This window comes from Podarcis cretensis, assembly GCF_951804945.1.
Source record: "Podarcis cretensis genome assembly, chromosome: 3".
NCBI lineage: Eukaryota > Metazoa > Chordata > Lepidosauria > Squamata > Lacertidae > Podarcis > Podarcis cretensis.
Window position 1 is genome coordinate 63,457,473 of NC_137172.1, and position 24,802 is coordinate 63,482,274.

At 42.7% G+C, this 24,802-nt stretch overlaps 1 protein-coding gene across 1 annotated transcript in view; it reads right to left on the minus strand.

Annotated features, from left to right (window-relative positions):
- Positions 1–11,513: 11,513 nt before the first annotated feature.
- SLC35D3 (solute carrier family 35 member D3) overlaps positions 11,514–24,802 on the minus strand; it is a 231,550-nt gene continuing 218,261 nt past the window's right edge. The window contains exon 3 of the transcript XR_013837442.1: positions 11,514–11,536. The gene's annotated coding sequence lies outside the window, so the exon portion shown is untranslated. The remainder of the gene's footprint in view (positions 11,537–24,802) is intronic.

Here is a 24,802-nt window from a genome sequence, read left to right on the forward strand (position 1 = left end):
ATAAAAAGGGGGGATTCTCATGAAAATCTATTAGCATTTTAATGTGAATTTCTCCCAATATACACATTTTTTGCAAAGCAATATCCCATAATATGAAGTTTGTATGTTATTTTCATTAATATGTGCATTTAATGCACATTTTATCTCAGTGTATGCATTTTGGTGCACATTACATGGCTGGAGAACTGCATTGCAAAATTCACAGAAATGTGAATTTTGAAGGATGGTTGTGCTTCAGTTCTCACCTTGTTTCAGAAACTGCAGGTTGTGTAAGTTCACCTTTAAATATGAACTGAAATGAAATCACCCTCCCCCATCCCTTGTTGCCAATTAATTTCCTTGTCCTGGTCAAGATCCTGTGCCTTTAACAGAGATCTGAGATACCAAATTATAGTAAGTGCATGCAACAGCAACTCAATTGTACATTATAGAGGGCTACAATTGTGGTCTTTTTTGTGACCCCACTCCTTTGCCTTTCACAGTAGCCCAACTCAAATGCAGCAGATAATCCTATTCCTCACATGGAGGTAGGCTTTGTTCCTGCACCACCTTTATCTATTTCCCATCATTCAAACAATGCTGGGAAGTGAAAAGGAGAATATCTCAGGTAGAAATTCATTTGTCATACCACCTGCTTCACAATTTCCCTGCAATCTGCCCAGCGCATATGCTTCAAGGTAAAGGACAACAACAACAACAACAACATCACTTTGCACTTCATGAGGGAATTTAGAGAAGCCTACATAATGGAGTATTTGCCAAATCCAGCATTGCTGGGGGTGGGAAGGGGGGGGGAAGGAAACCTCTTGATTCATTTCTCTTTCTCATCTTTTCCATCACATATTTTATAACCCTATGTAAGTATTTTATTTTTTTTAAAAAAAGCTTTCTGGATAATGATGATAACAGGAGGTCAATAAAGGCACAACAAACAAAAATTTTGCATTTTCATGATTCCAAGTGGATGAGATTTAAGCATAGCTGTCAACTTTTCCCTTTTCTTGCGAGGAATCCTATTCAGAATAAGGGAATTTCCCTTTAAAAAAGGAAAATGTTGACAGCTATGGATTTAAGCATAACTTTGACAGGACAGTGCCCCCACGTTCTCCTCTCCTCATTACAGTATATGACTGGCATGATTTGGTTGTCGAACAGCTTGGCTTCTGAGCAAATCAGCTCCTGAATGCTGCAAACCAGGAAGTAATTTTTCTGGTTTGCGAACATTGTTCGGGAGCCGAACATCTGATGCAGCTTCCGCTTGAGTGCAGGAAGCTCCTGCAGCCAATCGGAAGCCACGCCTTGGTTTTCAAATCAAGTTCTGGGAGTCAAACGGACTCCCAGAACGGATTAAGTTTGACAACCAAGGTACCACTGTACTTCATTTTTAAGCTTAAAGGGGTCGAGCAGCCTTTGACAACCTGGTACCCTCCAGATGCTTTTGACTGAGACACCCTTCAGGGCATCTGGCTGGGGATGATGGGAGATGTAGACCAAAACATCTGAAAGCTGCCAGGTTGGCAAAGCCTGAGCTGGGCAGTAAATATGGAGGGGAGTGTGACCTAGTCCATTTGCCTATTTTACTGCAAATCTGCTAACAATTTGCCAGTGTCACAAGACTAAGAACCTATATTGTTTTATCGACCTTTAGTTGTTATAGCTTTCCACTCAAAATCCTGGAGATGGCAGTTTAGTGTGGTACAGCGCATTCTCAGTCTGCCCTCTTAGCCACCCCAAATTACAATTCTCCCTGGTAAGGGAGAATGACATTTTCAGACATTTGTTAGGATACATTAGTGTGGAGAAGGGGCCTGCTGCTCTCCCCACACACTCCAGTCACCTGATAAGGGCTTATAACAAGTCAGTTGAAGACTGATCTGTAGATCTGTCCTCATGGGAGTGAAAGTATTAGCCAGGTGTGTTAACTTTCCCTGCCCCTAACAGACAAATTCCATCGGGGGGGGGGTTAAAAATTGAAAATGAAACTGCACTATCATAAAGCCCTTTTGTAAAGCTACAGCACAGCTGTAGTTGGGATCCTGCATACACTTTTGGCTGCCCCATATCAGAAAGGATAGCATAGAGGTGGAAGAGGTGCAACTGAAAGAAGAGGGGCAAGGTTGGAGCCCCTTCCCTACGAGTAAAGAAAGGCGTTTGGGGCTATAAGGTGTTAGAGTATCCTGAATGCTATGGGAAAATTAGACAGAGAGAAATGCATTTCTGTCTTTCATATTGCCAGATCTTGAACGGTGATGCAGATGGGTAATTTTAAACTCAAGACTTAATACTTGTGCACTCTCTCTCTCTCTCTCTCGCGCACACACACACACACACACACTTACACATACACCCCTCTTTAGATGCAATGTATATTCCCTACTTTGAAATGTAGTAAGCCAACTTTGCTGTGTTGAGGGGCCCGTCTGCTCATTCTGTCCTAGATGTCTGTCCTACAGTAAAGTCCTACCCCAAAGGTACCACTGCCTTTCGGTCATCCAACTGAACTAATGGGCAGTGGCTTCAGAATGGACCACTGCAAGTACCTCTTCACACAACACAGAAGTCTGCATTCTGCCCAATAAAATGGTTTGTTCCTCTAGCCCTGTGTTGTCTATTTTGAGAGGCAGCAGCTTCCCAGGGTCTTGAACAGAGGTCTATCATATCACTGGCTACTTGATCTTAAGAAAAAAAGAAAGAGATTCTAGCAACACAACCAGATGGGCAGGGTATAAATAATAAAATTATTAAAATGATTGTTATTATTACTATACCGTTGCTACAATGTGGGCATGCATATGCTCTTGGCAGTATCACCAGCTATTAGCAATGGCAGCTAAATGGAACCTCCAGGTTAAGAGGCAGTGTACCACTGATCACCAGATGCTGTGAAGCAAGCAGAGCTATTGCTGTTAAGTTGTGGGCGAACATATCAGACAACACAGCGATTCTTCCAAAGCAGCTCTTTATTTGTAAGCTGGAACAGAACTGAACTGGGGAGCTCATTCAGCCTGCTTATATAGAGCTCCACTAGAATGCAACAGTAACCATTTTCTGTAACTAGCCAATCACTGAACGTCACTTTCGATCCTTCATTTGCATACAAACTATCCAATCACTGAACGTCACTTTCGATCCTTCATTTGCATAACTATCTACAGTACCCCCCTGCTGGCCCAGGGTGAGAACTTCAGTACATAACAATTGCCTTGAAGTTCTGCTCATGGCCCTTCCTGGAAGCATCTTGCTGAGCACTGAAAGAAGGTGAGCTACTGGATTAGACGCCCCTTTCTGATCTGATCCAGGGCACTCCTTTTCTTTTACATTCCACTCTGACGCTCTGGACAAGGCAGTTTGTCTTCTCCACCTGCCTGCCTGAAGGAAGGAGCAGCAGCTCTGAAGGGAAATGTCAAGCCTGCTGAGGAATTAAAAACCCACGGGCTGCATTGCCCAGTCCTCTGGCTACGTATGCAGGCTTAGTTTGAGCATAACATTTTTGTTTCCAGTTTCTTTTTCCTTCTTTCCGTCTTTTTTTTTTATATAAAAATTCTACTTTTAGGGGCACCAGTAGGGGGTTAATGCAAGCCCGGCTTGACACAATACTGGAGGCATTCATGGAGGGAGCCCACAGTTGCTGCCTAGGCAGATTTGGCCCAGGCTTCCAAAGAGACAGGAGCTGTTACTGCAGAGAAGTATGCTGCCTGCCACGGTTGGACCATTAGTATGGAAATGAGGCATGCGTGTGACAGGTGGCCTTACAACCAACACAATTAACTTTCTCCATTAGCTGACGCACCGACAAAACAGATGCAGCATCAATAAGCACCACAAAAAGAGAGAGAGGGAGGGAGAGCCTCACAAGCATTGAATAGGAATGACATTTTGTACATCCCTATTATTTATAAGAAGTAACAGCCAGTGCACATTACTTAATGGGTGGGTTTGAGGGAAAAAGGGGGGTAGGTTTACCATATATTAATAGTTTTGCAGGGAGACTATGATGCAATAAAATAAGGTTTGCCTCGGCTGCCAGAGAGTAAATATATTGATGCGTTTTTAAGATCAGACCGTTTGGTTTTGCTCTGCATGTGCAAACTGGTATCAGTTTGCAGTGCAGCTACTGCCCTCACATAAGCAGCTGGCACATGAACCGTCTGCCAGAGAATCTGAACACAGGATCACTGGTCCACCTATGTGGTGCAGTGGTTAGAGTGTTGGACTAGGATGTGAGAGATCAAGGTTCAAGTCCCCAGTTGGCCATAAAGCTCATGGTGTGAGCCAGTCACTTGGGCCAGTCACTACCTCTCAATCTAACCTACCTAACAGGGTTGTTGTGAGGATAAAATGGGGAGGGAGGGAGAGACTGCCTCTTGTATGCCATCTTGTGGTCCTTGGAGGAAAGGCAGGCTATAAGTGTAATGATGAAATAAACAAAAGTACTATAAAATGACCTACTACTCATACATGATCTCCAGCTTTCCAGGGCCTGACCTTTTTTTAACTGGAGATACCAAGGGTGCAAGGGACGTGGGTGGTGCTGTGGGTTAAACCACAGAGCCTAGGACTTGCCGATCAGAAGGTCGGCGGTTCAAATCCCCGCGACGGGGTGAGCTCCCGTTGCTCGGTCCCTGCTCCTGCCAACCTAGCAGTTCAAAAGCACGTCAAAGTGCAAGTAGATAAATAGGTACCACTCCAGCGGGAAGGTAAACGGCATTACCATGAGCTGCTCTGGTTTGCCAGAAGCGGCTTAATCATGTTGGCCACATGACCCGGAAGCTGTACCCCGGCTCCCTCGGCCAATAAATCGAGATGAGCGCTGCAACCCTAGAGTCGTCTACGACTGGACCTAATGGTCAGGGGTCCCTTTACCTTTACCTTTTACCAAAGGTGCAACTTTGGATCTTCTACCTGCAAGGCATCTGCTCTGCCACTGAACTATGTTCCCTCCCCTACTTTGCATGTGGCAGCCGACTCGTAGCATAATAGAGTTGAGACTTGAGCGGTCATCTAGTCCAATGTCCATCAGTATAGGGAATCTGCTCCTACAGCATCCTTGGCAGAGGGCCTTCCAGCCTCTGCTTAACAACCTGCAATGAAGGAGAGACCACCATCTTCTGAGGCAGTCTAAAAATCCGGTACCATCTGCAAAGCTTGGTTTCCTGTAACATCTCAGGTTGCACAGTAGTTTGGACTAGGTCTTTGTGCTCTTGTGTGTGTGGAAAGAGCCATGAAGAATATATTGTCTTTCTGGCTTGTGGACAGCAGCATCTATGGTTGTCAGATTGTACAAACTGAATATAATAATAACATCATACATGGTTATAGTTGCGCAACTCCTAGTAGAAAGATTGGATTATGGTAAATGACAAATTGGAAGAGATGTGGACATTTGAGAATCTGCGTTTCTTGGATGCACTTGCTGATAAAACAAAACAGGCAGGGTTCTGGTGTTCTGGATGTATTTTTGACCCACTTTTTTTTAAGCACACCATGTGCTTCTCTGGTATTAATTCTATTTTGCTAGCTTTCCTGGACATTCCCAAGCTCTTCCCATGACTCCAAGTTTTACCACAGGCAGCCCAACACCAAGAAAGCAGCCTTCTGTTGGGATTAGGATTCTGCATAGGGGGAAAGCCTGGTGCCACGTGTCAATGTTTGGGAAATTGCTAATTTAGTCTAGTTGTGCCTATAGGTTAAGTCTTTCTGCATCTCAAAAATTTTTTTTACATGCTTCACAGAGCGCTTTACAGAGATGGCTCGCATGCCAGTTAAAGAGAGCTTGAATACAACATTCTAAGCACAGATATTACCACATCATAGTTGTTTGCTGGCCTGTGTAAAATACACTCCTGGGTTGGTCTCATATAATTTGTCGGCCACATTTGGCACCCTTGTTGTTAACAGGGATGCCAAGGACTTGGAGGGCATGACAGCTGCAGCTTTCACATGCCTCTTGAGGGGAATATCTCCGCTTGAGAGGCAGATTTAATGGGACAGTCTAAGAAGCGTTTTCCACCAGCTTCTGCATTGTATGCCTGTTGTGTTTGATTAGAGGATTTTAGTCCCATGGGCAGCAAATTACATGCATTAAATTAGTCTGTGGGGGCGGGAAAGAGGAAGGGCTAAACTTTGCTTGAGGATCCCTTGGCATCTTCTCAAGGTGAACCACATGTTATATTTAAACTATTGGGACTCACCCAAGGGATCATGGTTCCCAAAATCAGCCTGTGTGTTATTTATAGTCTAGCGACCAAATCTTGGTTTGTGTGACAGCAGGATGTTTACCACAGTGGTCCCTTGGCTTTGGAAGAGCCTCCACACAAACAGGACTTTCAGTCTTTGGGTTTTTACAAGTTCAAAAACTATTTTATGTAGAGGGTTGGAGGCTTGTCTGAAAAATGCGGGGGTTAACTAATATAGTTAGTTTTACTGCCTTAGGATGGTATATATCATCTCAAGCATCAAGAAATGCTACAGTGCATGATCTTGTATTATTCTTGCATTAAAAGTGCTGAACTTTGGATTATCTGCAACAAAAACCCTGCTTTTCTTAGGTTTCCCTGTTCCCAGAGCCTTTTGGTCTTTAAAAGACAAAACCAATACTTTTAATTTTACCAGGCATCTAATCGATACATGCACACTGTGGTCAGTGTCAGTCAGTGATTTTTTTTAATTAAAAAAACTTTACTTAAAATGTTTCCATAAAAAAAACCACCTCATCAGTAATTACAAGTGATTTGGCTGCCATAATCTCAACTGGCTGAAACTGCTGAATACCTTTCAGAGGCAACCTCGTGTAATGCACATGACTGTAACCCAATCCAGATATTATCAAAGGTGCCTGTGTCCCAGTAGTCAGATAATTGCAGCCCTGCTTTTCTTCAAGTTTCTTGGACGGCCTTACCACTTTTAAGATCACAATCCTATTCACACTTACAATGTAGCAACTTCCATTGAACTCAATGAGACTTACTTCTGATGCATAGGTCTGAAGAACATGTCTCTTTCTCAACATAGTGAACTGATAAAATCAGTATACCTTTTTTCACCTTTAATAATGTTTAATAAGTGCACACCCACTTTCAGTCAATTAAAAAAATTAAAATTACTTTGACAATTCTTAGAATGGGAACTTTGTACTTTACACTTCTTTGTTTTATTTGTATCATTGGTTATTTTGGGGTATATATTGCTATGTGTTTGCGGTGGAGTAAGTAGGCTATATGTGAGACCCTTCTATTCCTTGGATCCAGCAAGTGTTAAAATATAAGGCAGGCTAGCTTCCTGTGTTGAGGTGGTGCCTAGGTGATGGGCCATTAAAGGAAACAGAGGAAAGGGGCTCTGTGTGCAATGGTAAATGGCTCATGGTTAGTTAGAAGACAAAGCCAGAGTTTGGAGTAGAGTTTGGCATTGATATAACCTAGAGGTAAAGCTGCAAGCTGGAGAGAGTCAGATCAATATTTGAGAGCAATGTTTGATCTCTGTTTGAATCTAAGGCTGCGGCTATGGAAGAACCAAGAAGCTTTTGGGGTGTTAATGCTGTGAACCCCTCTATCATAGGCTCAGGTTGTATATGTGTGTAAATAAACCATTTATTATAAAGATGCCACAATCTCTGTTGTGCCTTAGCTCACAAGGAAACATGAACTCTGGTTGAGTGCCTGGAGCCTCCAGAATCTTGCACCACTCAGGGGTGGAGGAAGGGGTGTGTGTGGTGTGATGTCACCACTGAGGGGAGTGACAAAGTGCCGGGCGGCACTCACCGCGAGGCCTGCAGCGCACCCAAGCCAAGGGGAACTGGCCATGGATTCACTTGACCCTAAGCCAGGCCAGCTACCTGCGAGGGGCCCAGGTCTCTCTGCTGAGGCAGCCTGGAGCTAGTGAAGCAAAATATGGTCAAAACACCTGTCTCTTGCCTCGAACGGTATGAACTGATTGTGGCCATCCCATTTAGCCCCACTGTTCCAATCCTGGATATTAGGCTTGCTCCCTTACCATGCAATCCCACACATGTTTCATCAGAAGTAAGCCCCACTTATTCAGCTTACTCTCATGCAAGTGTGCATAGGAATGCAGCCTTAAAAGGGTTTGAGGAATGAGGCAGCTTACCCTGCCAGAAGCAAAGAAGAAAGTATCTGAAAGGAGAAGATGAAAGGCAAATCAGATGAAGTCTATGCATCCATTATTCAATCAAAAGGTTTTCATTTAATCTAATAAAAGTACCATCCACATTTATGAGGCAGCATTAATAATCTTTGCTGATTCAGGAAAGAGGCCCATATGGCATGGGGTATTTTATTTTTATCTTGGCAAAATATGTCTGATTATCCACATCTGCGATAAACCAGCCTTGCCTAAGTTGTTTAATGAGGATTTGTAGGGCAGGTGATTTCCTTCAGAAGATTACAGTATATTTTCCTTAGTGATCATCCTGCAAGCAGTTTGGGTTTCTAGCTTTATTTTTAAATGTTTAAAGTTACACTTTTCCTTCTGGAAACATGTTCTGAATATATTATATTGATCTTTAATGGCTAGGGCTTGCTTTTATGGTGCCAGGCCAGTAGAAATGAATTTTCCCTGTATTTGTTCCTTCCCTCCTTTCCATTACTTTTTTCTAAGCTAAAAAGCCCCATGTGTTGTATCATATCCTCAGAGAAGAGTTCCTCCTGCCCCTTGATAAGTAGCCACCCCAGAATTCACCCTTCTCTGAATTTTGCATTGCAGTTCTCCAGTCAAAGTAATGCGTAGGGGGCGGCGGGAATGCATATGTGAGTTTAGAGTGTGCATAAAAAAAATCATATATTAGTGAAAATAACATACAAAAACGCATGGTGTTAGCAGAAATTGTTTTGCAAAAATATGTATCTTGGGCAAAAATGCACGCAGAAATGTGTGTATTGGAATAAATTTGCATTAAAATGCTTTGGAATTTTCATGAAGTGGAAATATGGAAAACTGAACTTAAAGACTGGAAGAATGAGAAGAAAAACCAAAATCGACAGACTTACACAGAACTGTATTTGCCATTTTTATGCCCATCCCTGCTCCTACCTTCCCTGCTTTCCTTTTTGACTTTGTTTTTTAAACCACCCTGAATAATTTGCTGTGAACAGCAAACCTCACTGCTCACCTCCGATTCAAGGTCATTGATGAGCAATATGCTAAAAGTATAGTACCATTCAAATGACCATAATTAGCAGTCCTGCCTGTTTTGAATGGAACTGTTCTCTCATTTTTAAAACATAGAAGTGTGTCTGGTATTCAACAAGTAGGTGTTAATGAGGTGGCTCAAAGCTGGAAAAGAATGGGGGGGGGGACACCACCAGGGACAAAAGTGTGGATGTTGTGGAGGCAGAAAACTCCCATAGAGATTTCCCATTTACTCTGCAATTAATTACAACTATATGCTTTCAGAGAATAGGTAGAAATTGTTTTCCTTCCAAGGGATGAAAGTCCTGGCTTTCCCTTTTATTACAGAAACCAATTGCGATTATTTCTCAGATGACCACAGTAGTTAGATGATATATAAAAATAAAATTCTGCAGCTGTGTTGGCAGAAATTAGCAAAAGATGAGTTAACCCAGGAGTGGGCGGAATTCAGGCTGATCAGATGCTCTTGATATTTTGCTAGATCTATCAATCAGAGCCCAGTGCATCAGAGATGTACAGTTATAATCAAAGAACAGCGTGTGTCTCAGCACATTCTGAGCCTAGGAATCTAGAACTGAGTTTACAGTCTATTCTCATCAGCTTTCTACATTTTAGCAGCCTAATTTAGGTGAGAAACCTTCTTTTGGAGTTGTTGCTGCCAAAGTGGAAATTGCCCAAAGATCTTCCACTAGATCCTGTTCCACATTCTGCCCACCCCACCCCCCTGAATTAACCTAATCTGCATTTCTTGTCCATGGGTTATTGTCGTTACCTATCTGTACCTGGGAAGAGCAGCAGCTGGATGGTAGAGCGTCAGCTTTTCAATCACCAGAGAGGCTTGTAGAAAGAAAGCCTGCCAGAAAGTGCCTGGAAAACTTCTACCAGTCAGTGTAGACAATACTGAGTTAGATGGACCAATGGTCCGATTCAGCACGAGGCAGCTTCTGTGTTCTTATCACATTCACAATCATATATACAAGACACTAAGGCACATGCTAATACAGTGGTACCTTGGTTCTCGAACGTAATCTGTTCCAGGAGTCTGTTTGACTCCCAAAACTGTTTGAAAACCAAGGTTTGGCTTCCGATTGGCTGCAGGAGCTTCCTGCACTCAATCAGAAGCAACAAAAGCCGCATCAGACGTTCGGCTTCCAAATTTTTTTCGCAAACTGGAACACTTACTTCCGGGTTTGCAGCATGTGGGAGCCGATTTGTTCAGCTACTAAACAGTTCGAGAACCAAGTTACAACTGTATACTAATTTCAAATGTAAAGAATTTCCCCTTCAAAATGCAAAACTCTTCTCCCTTCCCAGCTGAACATTTACTGATGACGGAAGTGTAGAACAAAATATATTGCCGACCCCTAACCATAGACCAGCATACACATGAAAAAACAAGTTCTTTTTCTTTTTTATTGTGATGCCATCAGTATGGGAGAGATGAACCAACTATATGGAGTATAAATATGGTTGTATCATCATCATCATCATCATCATCAATAAATGTAACTCCCTTAAGCATTAAGGCTGGAGATGTATTTAAATTTAAATATAACAAAATTTAATTGCTGGTGCTTTAAATGCCAGACTTTAGCAACCCACCATAAGCAAAGGCTCTCAAGAAGAATATACCAAAAAGTGATCGTAGTTAATTCTAGAGTTGGGCTGAGGAGAATATTCACCCGGATTTTACTAGAGACCTCCTCTTTTCACAGCCCAGAGGCCATCAGGCCATAAAACTATTTCCACAGTTAATTCTGAATGGGTCACCAGGAGTTGCTTTCACTATAGGAACTCTCCTCTCATTGTGTGGCTTCTTGGTAATATGGCATGAAGTACCAGTACCTGGATAAATTGTCTGCTTTGTCTTTGTTGTGCAAGAGTTCATTGTAAAGAATATAAAGAAGTGAGGTGGCAGATGTGTAGTGAGGAGAGTTCACAACAAGCCTTGTTTCTATGAGGGGCACTGTGTTCTCTTTCTGGCTTAGGTTTATTTGCAAGCCGCGAAGCCATGGAGGGAAGGGGGAATTAAGCCCCCTTTTGACTCTGCTTGTATCCACACAGTATTAGTCATCCTAATACCTCTTGCAGGATGAGAATGTATTTACTTCTTTGGAAAAAAAAGAAAAAGCATCGAAGTAGCATGAGCAGCATTTATGAGCTGCCCTTGCACACCCTTTCCCTGAGATTTAACTACAGTGGTACCTCGGGTTAAGTACTTAATTCGTTCCAGAGGTCTGTTCTTAACCTGAAACTGTTCTTAACCTGAAGCACCACTTTAGCTAATGGGGCCTCATGCTGCCACTGCGCCTCCGGAGAACGATTTCTGTTCTCATCCTGAAGTAAAGTTCTTAACCCGAGGTACTATTTCTGGGTTAGCGGAGTCTGTAACCTGAAGTGTATGTAACCCAAGGTACCACTGTATTCTCCTTTTGCCCACAACACACACTTCACACACTTGCAACCACCACCACCACCAACAACAACCAACACTGGTGCCATTGTTGCTTACCTGTATGATGCTGGGGCATGGTGGGAGCAAGATAAGAACCTCAGGAGATTTACCAGTGGGACTGCATCTGGTCACTCTGGTGGTTGCACTGATGTCACTGTGCCGCCCTGACCTCATTGCTGCCTCATTCAGTAAGCAAAAACAAAGACAGGCCTGGGAGACTGGTGTTGGCCAACCGCAAGCCCTACCATTTTTATGCTATAGGAGTAACGTGGTTGCTATACATAACTGTGTGAGTGTTTCATCTGTGAAAAGAGGGGACTCCATGTACACATGTCACTTTTCTTTAGGCCAGGGATTCTTGCCTGATGTAGTCTCCCAATCCAGAATTACACATGGCTGAAGGCTCTTTTCTGCCTACCATACACTTTCTGCATCTTGTATGTGGTAGCCTAGGGTCTGCTCTGGCTTCTGAAACAAGTGTGTGAATAAATGGACCAAAACATAAGAATGTTGAACAGATTATTTGGATTGTGAAGCTGAACAGATAGAAGAGCTGCAATTCAAACCAACAAATCAACGTTTACTTTCTGGAAAGAAAGTTATTGGGGTCGCCTGGGGTGGAAGGATAGCTAATGTGCTCCCTGGAGCACATATGCACACTATTTGCTTTTTTAAAGACCTCTCCAAATCCAAAAAGGGAACAGTAATTTACCAGGAATTAAAAATCAAAATAAGTTTATACAATTAATATGCCACTACATGACTGCTGCCTGAGTTTAATTTAATATATTAAAGGGGGGGGGAGTCCAATAATCTGTTCCCTTCTCCCATCGCTAGGTTTTTGATGCACACAAAGTAATTTCTGCTCAACATTAGAGATCCATCCTGTTCAGCCTTGCAGAAGAAAGGTCCTGAAAGGCATGTACAGGATAAGTAAATGGAGCTAGGAAGGAAGGCGTATTGAGGTGACCCAGCTCTGCTGGTTTCACACATCTAAAAATGCATGACTCAATTACACAAGAGTTAGCTAATGAGGAATGAGGAAGATGTTACAGATTGAAACAAATGGCAGCTAAATGAATCGGTGCTGCTTTTCAGACTGTTGCCTTTCAACAAAACCCTGGCAAGACATTTTCTTCACAGGGTATGAATCACCCCGACTCAAAAAACAGCGAGACCAGGGCCACCTACATTCAGAGTTTGTACAGTATGACCTTAAGGCCCAACATCTACCAGAAGTTGAGTAGAAAAAGGACAAGCTTGGAAGAATAAAAGGGTTTACATCGGTATTAAATAATTCTCTCTTAGATATGCAAATTTCTAATTAGTTACTGTGGAAACTGTAGGGGCCTGGAAGTAAGCCCTGCACAATGAGAGTGAGCGTTTACTTTTTTGATTTACTACAGGGCTGTAGTAGCAGAGGGAGGGGAGAGCAAGAGAGAGGGAAATTAATTCATTGCTTTTAACATGACAACAGAATGAAGTGCAGGGAATGAAGTGACTTTGTTTTGTTTGCAGCTGTTGTTACAGACCCCAGAGGAACTTTATGTGACACAGTCTCACTTGTCATGTCTATCTAGAATTGTAGATTACTAGTTTACAACAGAGTCCAAATGAATATTCTCAGCAAGCTTTGCATTTGCAGGGATTTTTACAAAATTCACAGGGCATGAACTCAAATTCCAATGGATGTTTACCCATTCAAGAACTTTGCATTCAATTTTTTCTTTTTGTGTCCTTATGTGTGAATTTGTGAGTTGAGACTCAACATCCTTCTGGTAAAATTTAAATTTGTGCATCCCAGTTCATGTATTTTACCTTCCCCATTTGCCCTTAATGAATTTACCATGAAGAAAATGGAGAAAAATCATAATTCAATATTCATGCATTTGGAATTACTTAATTTATAGGAAGCAATCTTTGGAGAAGTTCCAAAGCACAGCATTTGGAACTATTAAAATATGGAAAGTTATTTAGCTTAGGGATGTTAGTTGTGATGAAGTTCCACATTCTACGTAGCTGATCATATAAAAATTACAAGAAAATGGTCAACATAGTATAAGCATGCAACTGAATTCCTTGCTCTTCTCCCTTCCTCCATAAATACTGCTTCTGATATGTGGCTTTTGTTAGATAGGGTTTTTTGAAGGAAAATACAAATCCCAATCTAAAGTCAATTTGCTCATGGAACAGACTTTGTCTCACTTTAGCTTAAGATGACCAGTTACCTAATGCAAATGCATTAAGCTGGTGGCAAAATATTGAATCAGGAGCTTTAGCTTTCATATTGGCTTACATTCATTTCTCCTAAGTATGTTGATGCTTTCATGTCAATATTCAGTTATAAAGCCTTTCGATACATCTAACTTTGCAGTTTACATGTGTCAGGGGCTCAGGAGCAGAAGCACAGGGAAGAGGGGAGATGGAGAGAGAAGGGGAAGAATCTGAGGGCAGCGTAGGAGAAGATGACAGTGGCCCGAGAGATTCCATGAGCCTCTCCAGCGAATCGGAAGATTCACAGAAGGGGGCGCCGGTGGCCAGGGCAAGGGGGGTCCCAAGGGGGACACCCCAGAAGCAAGGGGCCAGCGGGGACTCCCAGAGCAGCAGTTGGAAATCAGGACCAGCTTCCCCACCAGAGCATAGTGGGGGGGAAGAGTCCCAGGTATCGGGAGTAGCGTCTCCCCCAGCAGGGAGAGAAGAGGAGTCAGGGCTGACCGCACCTCCATCGGAGAGTCAGACAACGGAGGGGAGGTCAGATCCGGCCAGTATCCCGGAAGAGGGAAGCAGTGACAGAAGTAGTGTAACGGTCAGGAGGAAGGTCACTGGGTTGGCGCGAGAGGCAAGTTCAAATGTACAAGAGCGCGGGACAGCAGAGAATGAGGATTGGGAACCGGGTCCTAAAGCCCGCCGGAGGCAGGGGGAGGAGCTAAGCGACTCAGCGTCAGAGGAGTCCAGAAAGGGGAATGCCCCAGCGGGCAGGAGGACCCAGAGGAGAAGAGAACAGCGGAAAAGGTGGAGCAGGGCTAGGATCTTAAACTGGTGTCAGAGGGGAGGAGATTCAGACGGGACTACGCCGGTCTAAGGGTTTAAGACGTGGAGCTGCGCGCTGCGGCTTTAAAATGGAAACTGAACTTCAATAAAGACTTTTGTACATAGCGACAGCCTGGCGTTGGTCCTCTGTGAGCTGGGACCTAGGGGCAGCTCTGACAACATGAGAAAGCCAGCTTTCCCTAGAAATGGAAGGCAGTTTGTTTTCCTATTTTCCAAATAATTCCACTACTTCAGGACCAGTGAATACTTGATCTGGCTCCTTACAAGGTGACTCTGTAACAGGTTGTTTATACACATGCCAAGCTTCTCAAACGGTTGCCACATGCTTGCATCTACAGCTCCTTTATACAGAGTAAGACCATTGGTCCATTTAACCAGTGCTGGAATAAACCTTGTGGAGGCCCCTAGACAGTCGAAATCTTGGAGGAGGGCCCTCACAAATTATTTCCTAATACAAGTGTCTTTCCCAGTCCTGCCTGGAGATGCCAGGGATTGAACCTCAAACCTTTTGCATCAAAACATGTGCTCAGAAGCATCTGGTATGGTGGGCTAATGCTTTCTACACTGATGACACCCATTAAGTGAGCCTTGCAGAAACATGTAACTAGTAAAGGACTGGTGCAGATTAAGGCGAAGCAGGAATGTGAGGGAGCACCATTTAGAAATCAAATGTGACCACTGAATCATAATGGTGGTCTACCTGACAATGAATTGACTCAAACTTAGCTGATGCTGCATATTTAGTTTAATGGAGAAGGCTAAAAATTTACACTGAGGAAGGAGAGGAAAGAAAGAGTATTCTTTCTTGAGTTCTCTGTGTGCAGAAATATATTCTATAGCTCCACAGCAGGGCAATGATATACATCAAGTTAAGAGGAACAAATTCCATCTAGTTCATCTCTCACCCAAGCAACCAATTCCCCACCCACTAGTCCTCCATACATGGGCAAGTACAATTGAGAAGCTCACCAGGAAAAAAAATGCAGTAGAAGCAAACATTTGTTTGTTTGTTTGCCTTACATACCACCCTTCATCATAAGATCTCAGAGAGGTTCTCAAGAACTAAAGTGGAAATTTACTACCAAGAAGAGGTCAACATGCTAAGAAATAGGAGGGTAGATGCTTTTAACCTGAGGATCCTTCTTTTCTCTCCTAGCCAATTTCAGTGTGGATTCTCCAATGGGGCAGCATCCAAAAAGAGAGGCTTTCAAACACTGCATGCACCACCAGGGAAATTAATTTAGAAGGACCTTCCCCCAAGCCAGCTACTGTCGCTTTCAGATTGTTGGTTTCAGATCACCCATGACTAGCATTTGTCTCACTAATTCACAGATAACGAATGTTATTAACAATGGCATTTGCTTAGGTTCTAGTTCTAGATGCTGAGGGCACAAATCCGTTCATTGACAAAACTTTTCATTACTTTCTGTTTCAGTGAACTTTAATTGTCCCCTTTTCTGGGCAACTTCTGAGACTTGAAGGTCTGCTTGCAGTGGGTGAATGTTTTATTAGTTACTTCTACAACAGTAATAATAATAATTAGCAGGAACAGTAATGATTCATCTCACCACAAATATTGAGAATACAAATGCAGTGTCCATCTGCCTTGTGAAAATGTATTTATTTGAAATTGCTGCTAAAATGAGCATTTTTATGGCTTTTACCGTTTCATGTGTGATAGCTGGGGTAAGGGGTAGGAGACACAGGCTCTTTTCACCATAGTACTCTAGGTGATAAAAAATAATGCAGTGTTTTCTCTGTTTCCCTAAGGAACCTTCATTGAAAGAACAGTAAACATTAAAGACACATTAAGACACTCATACAAAAACAAAAAAGGGACCGACTTGGCTTATAAATGCTAATACTCATTACAGATGGTCTGCATCCATCTTGTGTGAAGGGAGTGAAGAGGAAAGTAATTTGAGCAAACGAATCTGGACTGCTCCTCATGCTTTTGTCATTCACTGGGCTTGTTACCTTTTGAATTCCAGCAGTTGGGCTGCTTGTGTCCTGTTTTAGTGCCCTTCGTAAACCATCTCCCCCTGTTAACCTGGCCTGATGGCCCCAATGGAGTGGCCATGACAATGGATGTTCATTTTACCGCTATAAAAGGGCTTAATGATTAAAAGGCCGCATCATTGCACTCTGCCACAGAACTCATTCTTTTGCTCCCGTGAAGTCCCTTTGATTCAAAATGTTCTTTTGACAGGATCAAGAGTGGTTTTCATTCAGCTGGGCGGCAGAAACATCTGCATTTTCTATCCTCTACCTCCTACTCAGTGCACATAGTTAATGTGTAATTAATGAAACATCCCTTCATGGAGTGGCACACAATTGCCATGGGTCTCCCACCAACCTCGCTTCAGCTCCAATAAAGCAGGTCTGCTTTTATATCCTTGTACCCTCATTCAGTGATAGCAATAAACCGAGCTTCAAGCTTATCTAGCCAGCTTACATCTTAATCTTTTTTTCCATCCTCACTCTTCTTTCTCCTAAAAAAAGGGGGGCTGGATAAAAAAAACCTATTCAATTTCTTTAGCGTTATTCAAGCACATTGGAAATGGGTAAACCCAATGCACAGTGATATTCAAAGCAGAATAGAGATGACAAGGTTGAAAAAGGTCTAAGGAAAGGTCTATAGTTTGAAACAGAGATCTCATCTGGCAAGATGAAAAGACATTAGAGTTTTCACGGCATGTAGTTTAAGGTATTAAAGAGCACACTAACACTTTGAGCTTCTTAACTGGATGCAGATAAAACCCTAAAGGTAAAAGGACCCCTGACCATTAGGTCCAGTTGTGGCCGACTCTGGGGTTGCGGTGCTCATCTTGCTTTATTGGCTGAGGGAGCCGGCGGACAGCTTCCAGGTCATGAGGCCAGCATGACTAAGCTGCTTCTGGCGAACCAGAGCAGTGCACGGAAATGCCGTTTACCTTCCCGCTGGAGCAGTACCTATTTATCTACTTGCACTTTGACGTGCTTTCGAACTGCTAGGTTGGCAGGAGCTGGGACTGAGCAACGGGAGCTCACCCCGTCAGGGGGATTCGAACCACCGACCTTCTGCTCGGCAAGCCCTAGGCTCTGTGGTTTAGACCACAGCGCCACCCGCGTCCCAGATAAAATCCTACTATCTGTTAATATGGCACAGGGATATGGAAACTTTGCCCTCCCCCCAAGATGTTGTTGGACTCCAATTCCCATCAGCCCCAACCATTTTTTTGTCATGGATAATGATTGCTATTCTGCCACTTTCCATCCACACCAGTGAATGGCACCTGACTGGCTGTATGGGGGTATGGATGTGTCTCTCCTCTCTATACTCCATTGCCTTTTTCTGTTCTGGTCCAGTCAGAAGAAAGACTATGAACACCATTTGGCCTGGTGCCTTAAGCTCCACGTGGGCCTCAAATTTAGACACTTGTGGGTGGTTGTTTTTTTTAAAAAAAATTTTTGAGAAATTTCACCTCTTGCCTTATGCACATTGGTTTAAAGTGTGACACACTCAGAATAGAGCTGCAAATTTATGCAAATAAGATGTACCAGTGATGTTTTGCAGACACTGTGAAAAACTTGCATTCATGAGCAGTACTAGTTCCAGAATGAGGTCCCATGTTTCAAAACAATATTCCACTTTGCTCTAACAACTTGATAGGATAATTTCAGAAAACTGTGATTCCCCTACAAAAGAACATTGTGCTCTGTGAATTAGTAATCCTATGCATTCTCCATGGAAACCCACATTATCTGGAAAGGCCTATATTCAGAAACACTGCAAACAGGTTTTAAACTATCAGGTCTTGAAACCAAAAATTTCAAAGTTTCAATGTTTCAAACCTGACTGACCTCAGGCTTGAACTGCTCCCAGGTCATCAGCAGAGTCCCCAAGGACATTGACTAGTGTCCATTGACAATTCCCACACATTCACTTTAGTTTGGTCATGTTGTTCAGATGCCTGATTATCGTCTTCCAAAACAACTACTCTATTCTGAAGTTAAAAATGGAAAGCGTAATGCTGGTGGTCAACAAAAGACGTTTAAAGACTCTCTCAAGGCAAATCTTTAAAAATGTAGTATAAACACCGACAACTGGGAAACAATGGCCTGTGAACACTCCAATTGGAGAACAGCCTTTACCAAAGGTGTCATGGACTTTGAAGACACTTGAACTCAGGGAAAAAGCGGAAAATGTGCTAAGAGGAAGGCACACTTGGCAAACCCTCAACATGATCAACTCTGGCCTGGAAACCTATGTCCCCACTGTGAAACGATGTGTGGATCCAGAATTGGCCTCCACAGGGACTCTCTGTTAAAACCATGTTCATGGAAGACAATCTTACTTGGCTATGAGCAATCGCCAAAGAAGTTTGTAGGCTAGAATGATGAATGCCTTGCAGGAGTAGTTGCATGACTTGAAACTGTAGTGTCATAGCCAAGCCTAGTTTAGGAAATGGGATGGCAGGAATATTGCAAAAGTGAAAGAAATCACACTTGCTCTCAGCAAACAGTTTTTCAGTACATTTCAGGCTGTGGACAGTAGTACTTAATTACTGGAATGGGCAGGTCTCTACTCTAGGGACAAAGGCTCTGTCTCTGGGGACTGAGCTTAGCAGATGTTTGAGAAAGCTATGTGCAATTTTTCTAAATGGGGGGCAAACGTTTTCTGATGTGTGTGTTTGTTTTTACAAAACGCTTTGCTACTGTAGGATGCTGCATGAGTCCATCTACATGGGTGAAAAAGTGAGACTTAACTAAAGTCTGATAGGTAAGACAGTAGCACAAAAGAAGAAGAAGAGGAGGAGGAGGAGGAGGAGGAGGAGGAGGTTAGATTTGATATCCCGCTTTATCACTACCCGAAGGAGTCTCAAAGCGGCTAACATTCTCCTTTCCCTTCCTCCCCCACAACAAACACTCTGTGAGGTGAGTGGGGCTGAGAGACTTCAGAGAAGTGTGACTGGCCCAAGGTCACCCAGCAGCTGCATATGGAGGAGCGGAGACGCGAACCCGGTTCCCCAGATTACGAGTATATCGCTCTTAACCACTACACCACACTGACAGGGATGGGGAAACAGGCCATTCCCATTGGATCTGTTAGACTTGATGCTGGAATAGGACATGGGAGATGGTGCTTCAAACCCCCATTCATCCATAAAGCTCATTGGGTTACCTTGGGCCAGTCACTGTCTTTCAGCCTATTCTACCTATAGGATTGTGTGAGAAAATAGGGAGGAGATAAAGGTAAGATATAAATGCAAAAAATGCATGCAATATATACATAAAAAGAAACTCAGGCATACATGTGTTATTATTTTCCTTTCTAAGCTCACTTTCCATTTCCAGATCATGTGTACTACCTTCAAAGGGATCAAATGAAGAAGAGGAGGAGGAGAATACAGAGCTCTTGAGGAGCAGAGGAGGATAAATTTTATTTAGTTTTCACTTAAAGGTGAATTTATCAAATGCACACTTTCCCAAAAGAATATGAGACCCAAAACACTGTCATCCTTTGAAAATCACACTTCCCTGAAGCTTGTGGTGCAGTTCTCCAACCAATCAGTGTTTACAAAAATGAATGTATGACAAGAGAAGTCACATAAATGTTAGAAAAAATATCATGAAATTTTTTATTATTATTATTATGCATGTATTTATTGCATTTATATGAGGAGAAACTGCTCGCGAAAAATATGCACATTAGTCAAAACTGCTCAGTGGGAGAAATTTGCACAAAAATATTGAATATTTTAAAGTGTTTTTTTAAAATAGCAGATTGCTGCAGAAATGTGGAGAATTGAATTTAAGATTGGAAAAATGAGAAACTGAGAAAACAGTGTTGTTTTGGGGGGTAGATTTTGTCTGTGTGTGTGTTTTTCTGTGCCCAAAGGCTAAGTGTAATCAGGGTTCCTTCAGACTCACTATTCTACAGGAGGGATTCAAGTGCATACCAGAACTTTAGGTTTGTACAGTTAAAGTGGATTAGAGGGATCTGTCAGCTTAGTGCAATAATTCCGTTTAAAAATAAAAAATTGGACTTTTTTGCAGATTGGAAAGTCATAGGAAGTTGGGTGCATTGAAAAGTATGGAATGGACATATGATTAATGGGAAGATGAATAAACACCCCGCAAGCAAATCAGGACATACCGTATGTTCATTTTTTTATACAGTGGTACCTTGGGTTACAGACGCTTCAGGTTACAGATGCTTCACTTCAGGTTACAGACTCCGCTAACCCAGAAATAATACCTTGGGTTAAGAACTTTGCTTCAGGATGAGAACAGAAATTGTGCTCTGGCGGCGCGGCGGCAGCAGGAAGCCCCCATTAGCTAAAGTGGTATCTCAGGTTAAGAACGGACCTCCAGAACGAATTAAGTTCTGAACCCGAGGTACCACTGTACCATCCCCCTCCACAAAAAAACATACTCAATAAATACCAGATTTAATCCAACTTTTGTATAAACTTTGTGCTTGCAAATCAAGATAAATGCTCAAGAAACATGTCATCTAGAGTACCCACTGCAGCCTCTACACATGTGCAGAGTGTTTTCCCCTTTATTACTGAGAAAGCAGTCATCTCTTGAAAGCCTGGGATTCAGGGAGAAGCTTCTGTTCTGGCTTCAATCCCAGTGCCTCTTTTTTAAAAAATAAAAATACATAAAATACAAATTAAGCACTGCCTACATCACATGAAGGCTGTGGTGGCTCAATTACATTTCATTTATTGTGGCTCAAAATGGAAAGCTCAAACCAGCTTGCCAACATATCTTTGGTGGAGGGAGGAAAAGGAAACTTCAAAGAGAGCTCCGGATTCCCCCATCCACCCCCGCACTTAATTCAAAAGTATGAGTGAGTCAGGAAAAGGATATAATGTTTGTCATGGGGATTAGCCCCCTACTGTGTTTGTTACATATGAGCACATTGAAAATTGCTGGAATACAGCAGAAACTGTTCTGCATCTCTGTAGTTGAACTGAATTCCAGGCATCAATAGTGTGTGTGTGTGTGTGTGTGTGTGTGTGTGTGTGTGTGTGTGTGTCTCATGGTGCAATGAGAGCAAAAGACAACTCAAGCCCAGGGTCTTAGCACAAGCCTTCTCCCCAATCAGATACCCAACAAAACTAAGCCCTATGCAAAGGCCATGGATAGATTATAATGAAAGTTCCATAATCATTTGCCAGGAGGTTTGTGGGTGTCTGGAGAGTGCTCAAAATACTCACAAAGCCACATAGAATCCTGTTTGTTTCTACTCAAAGCAAATGAAACAAATCTAACTTCAAGCACAGTAACAGATGAAGGATCTCATTTACTGGGGAGGAAAAAAATAGTCTCTGTTCTTTAAGGATAGCTCCCCCATAGAATATGACTTGAATACTGCAATATTGCTTAACAGGTATCTCAGAACGCAGCAGGACTTACTTCTGAGTAAGCATGCATAGGACCCAGTTGCACAACTGCTACCCCAAGAGTATTTACCAGAATGTGTTAATTGAGGAGTGAGTCCTGTTCTGTTCCATAGGATTTCTTTGGGGAGTAACATGCATAAGGATGGATGAGAGACAAATTCTATTTCAGTTAAGCAAAAAACAAAACAACATTTCTTTGACCAAATCTCATCTCTCATTTACTTAAATTCACAGCTCTGTGCTGAGAAAGTGTGTCACAGTTTGTCCCTTTGTGCATTCTGTGTGTATTGTGGGTGGTACTGTTGTGAGTTCTTGGAGCAAAGTCGTTTTATGCCACCCAGGGTGAGAAGCCAACAGTACTATAGAGCTGGCCCTCTCCCAGGTGAGAGGTGAGAGGAAAGCATTTGATAGTTCTTTGAGTGCGGGGCAGGAGCCCATTGGTGCTGCAGAGATGAGCAGAGTCTGTTGTCTCTGGGTGCTTGGTAGTAATCACTTGTAAGGAACATTTGAGTGTGTAGTGGGTGCATGTGGGTTTAGTAATGTTGAGGGTGAGTGGTTTGGGTGCTTGGTTTGTAGAGATATTGCTATACACTGCCTTGATATTTTAGGAAAGGGTGGTACATGAATATATGTGAGTTCTTGTTAAAGCATTTATTATTTTATTTACATGAAGTGACGAATGGTTGCAGGGGTTGTGTAAATGGAAGTTGATAGTGATGGTGTGTGAGTAGTTGTGTGGATAGTGGTTGTGTTTTATGTTGGCTTGGAGTGTGACTAGTGTATTTTACATTGTTTAGGTCATGATACCTTGTGTGTTGGTTTCTGATCTTTGTTATATAGATGTGCCTATTCTGGATATAGATATTGTATATTTATGTATGCATTTTTCTTAATCCGTCCAAAATGGTGCTAAGTTTATAAAAAAAATCTGTGTGTTTTGATTCTGTATTTTTATTTTCCTTACTGTGTGCTGCTTTGGGATCTATGGATAGTAAGCAATTTACAAATGGACTAAATAAAAATCAAGAAAGGATAAAATCCTTTCTGTCAATTCCCCCCTTCAAAAATAAAAAAGAAAAGTTTTAATGATCCTAGCAAAAATGGGCAACAACTTCAGAAGCAGAAGGTATGCTGATTTGGGAAAGACACAAAAAATATTCCAGAAAAGTCTTTCAATTTTGCAGCATTCGTATTAATAACTTTGGACCTTGCTTCTCAATCCTTTCTGCATGGAAATATTCCCCTTAGATGTTGGTAGGAGAGTTCCCAGTTGATTTTGCAGGAGTTACACCACTGTCTCTCAACTTTTCAGGTGTCTATGTTGCTATACTTTACATTATATTCAGTTGTCTGTCTTCCAGCATCAGTGAAGCAAGAATTATCTTTGCATGTTTCCGACTTGGTCCCGAAGAGTCCTGATGGTTCTGTGACTTCCACAAAGATGCTGATTCTAGAATATAGTGGGTTTTTGTGTCCTCTGGGCAGCACAAGCTTGCTTTTGCAGCACTGGAGACACACTTAAGATCTGTGCTGCTGCATCTAATTAAAGAGACAGGGAGGGGGGATGGCTTCCCCTTAGTTACTGCAGCTTTAAAGACTTAACCAAGTGTGGGGGAGGGGGGAGGAAAGAGAGAAATAAAGCACTGTCCTCCTCATGAAGGTGCTGAAAGGCAAAGCAAGCTCTCAGCTCCTTTTCTCTCTCTTGGTGGCATTTGAAAGTGTAAAGCTTTGAATACCAATTGCTTGAACTGGACATATGTGAATCTCTTCTAATCCTACTAATCCTGTCCCCAAGTGCTTCTTTGTATGTGGAGGCAACACACATAGATCTAAGTTAAAGTGGCCATAATCCTGGAAATGTGGAAAAATGTCCCAGTGTGAGAGCTAGGAGAGGGAATGGCTATCTAACAGAGGGGACCTGTTGGAGGAACTATTGTCTTGGCCAAGGGGTTGGGGGGGAGAGATGTGTGGAAATGGGAGGGGGAGCCAAGGATGACATGAAGGAGCGCTCTCACCTTTTCTGAGCTGCTGGGAGAAAAGCAAACCCACCCAGCGGGAAAGCTCCCTTGCAAACAGCCATTGCACACTTGAGCAAACCCACAGAACTGAGACAAAGTTCCTGGATGCTGGGAAATTCACCCACTGGCTGCTTTCAGCTGTGTGAGCCCAGCAGGCCAGGCGCTAATGTGCTGCTTTCATTATATTTCACACACACGCACACACACAACCCCTCCATTTCTGAATGGCGGCAGAGCCATGGAGTTCTTCCCTAGTGTTCTGCTCTCCACCCCCACCCCCAGTCAAACATGCACAGTCAAGTTAGAAGCAGCACTTCACACAGCTTATGCCCCAACTGAGTGATTTTCTAGTGATTGCAAAAAAATAAATGTTTTTCCTCCTATTCCCTTTTGCAGACATAGGATGATTCCCCTGATATGACATTCCTATCCCGGCATATATAACAAATGACGAGGGCCTTCCCTACCATTGAGCAGAGTGAGGGAGTTGCCTCAGGCAGCTGATTTTGGTGTCAAGAACGGGCAACTCATGGTTAGTTATCCAACTGGTTTTTCCAGTTTCGTTTTGTTGTTTGTTTTTAATGCCAAGGAGTGCAAGAGGCAGTTGTGGGTGGTTTTGCTTCACCTCAGGTGTTGAAATAACTTGATAGGCCTTGGATATTATGCACATTGACTTGAGGAAAGTATTTCCAGTCAATTGTCATGGGTGAGGCCTCCAAATATCTTGTATGGCTAAT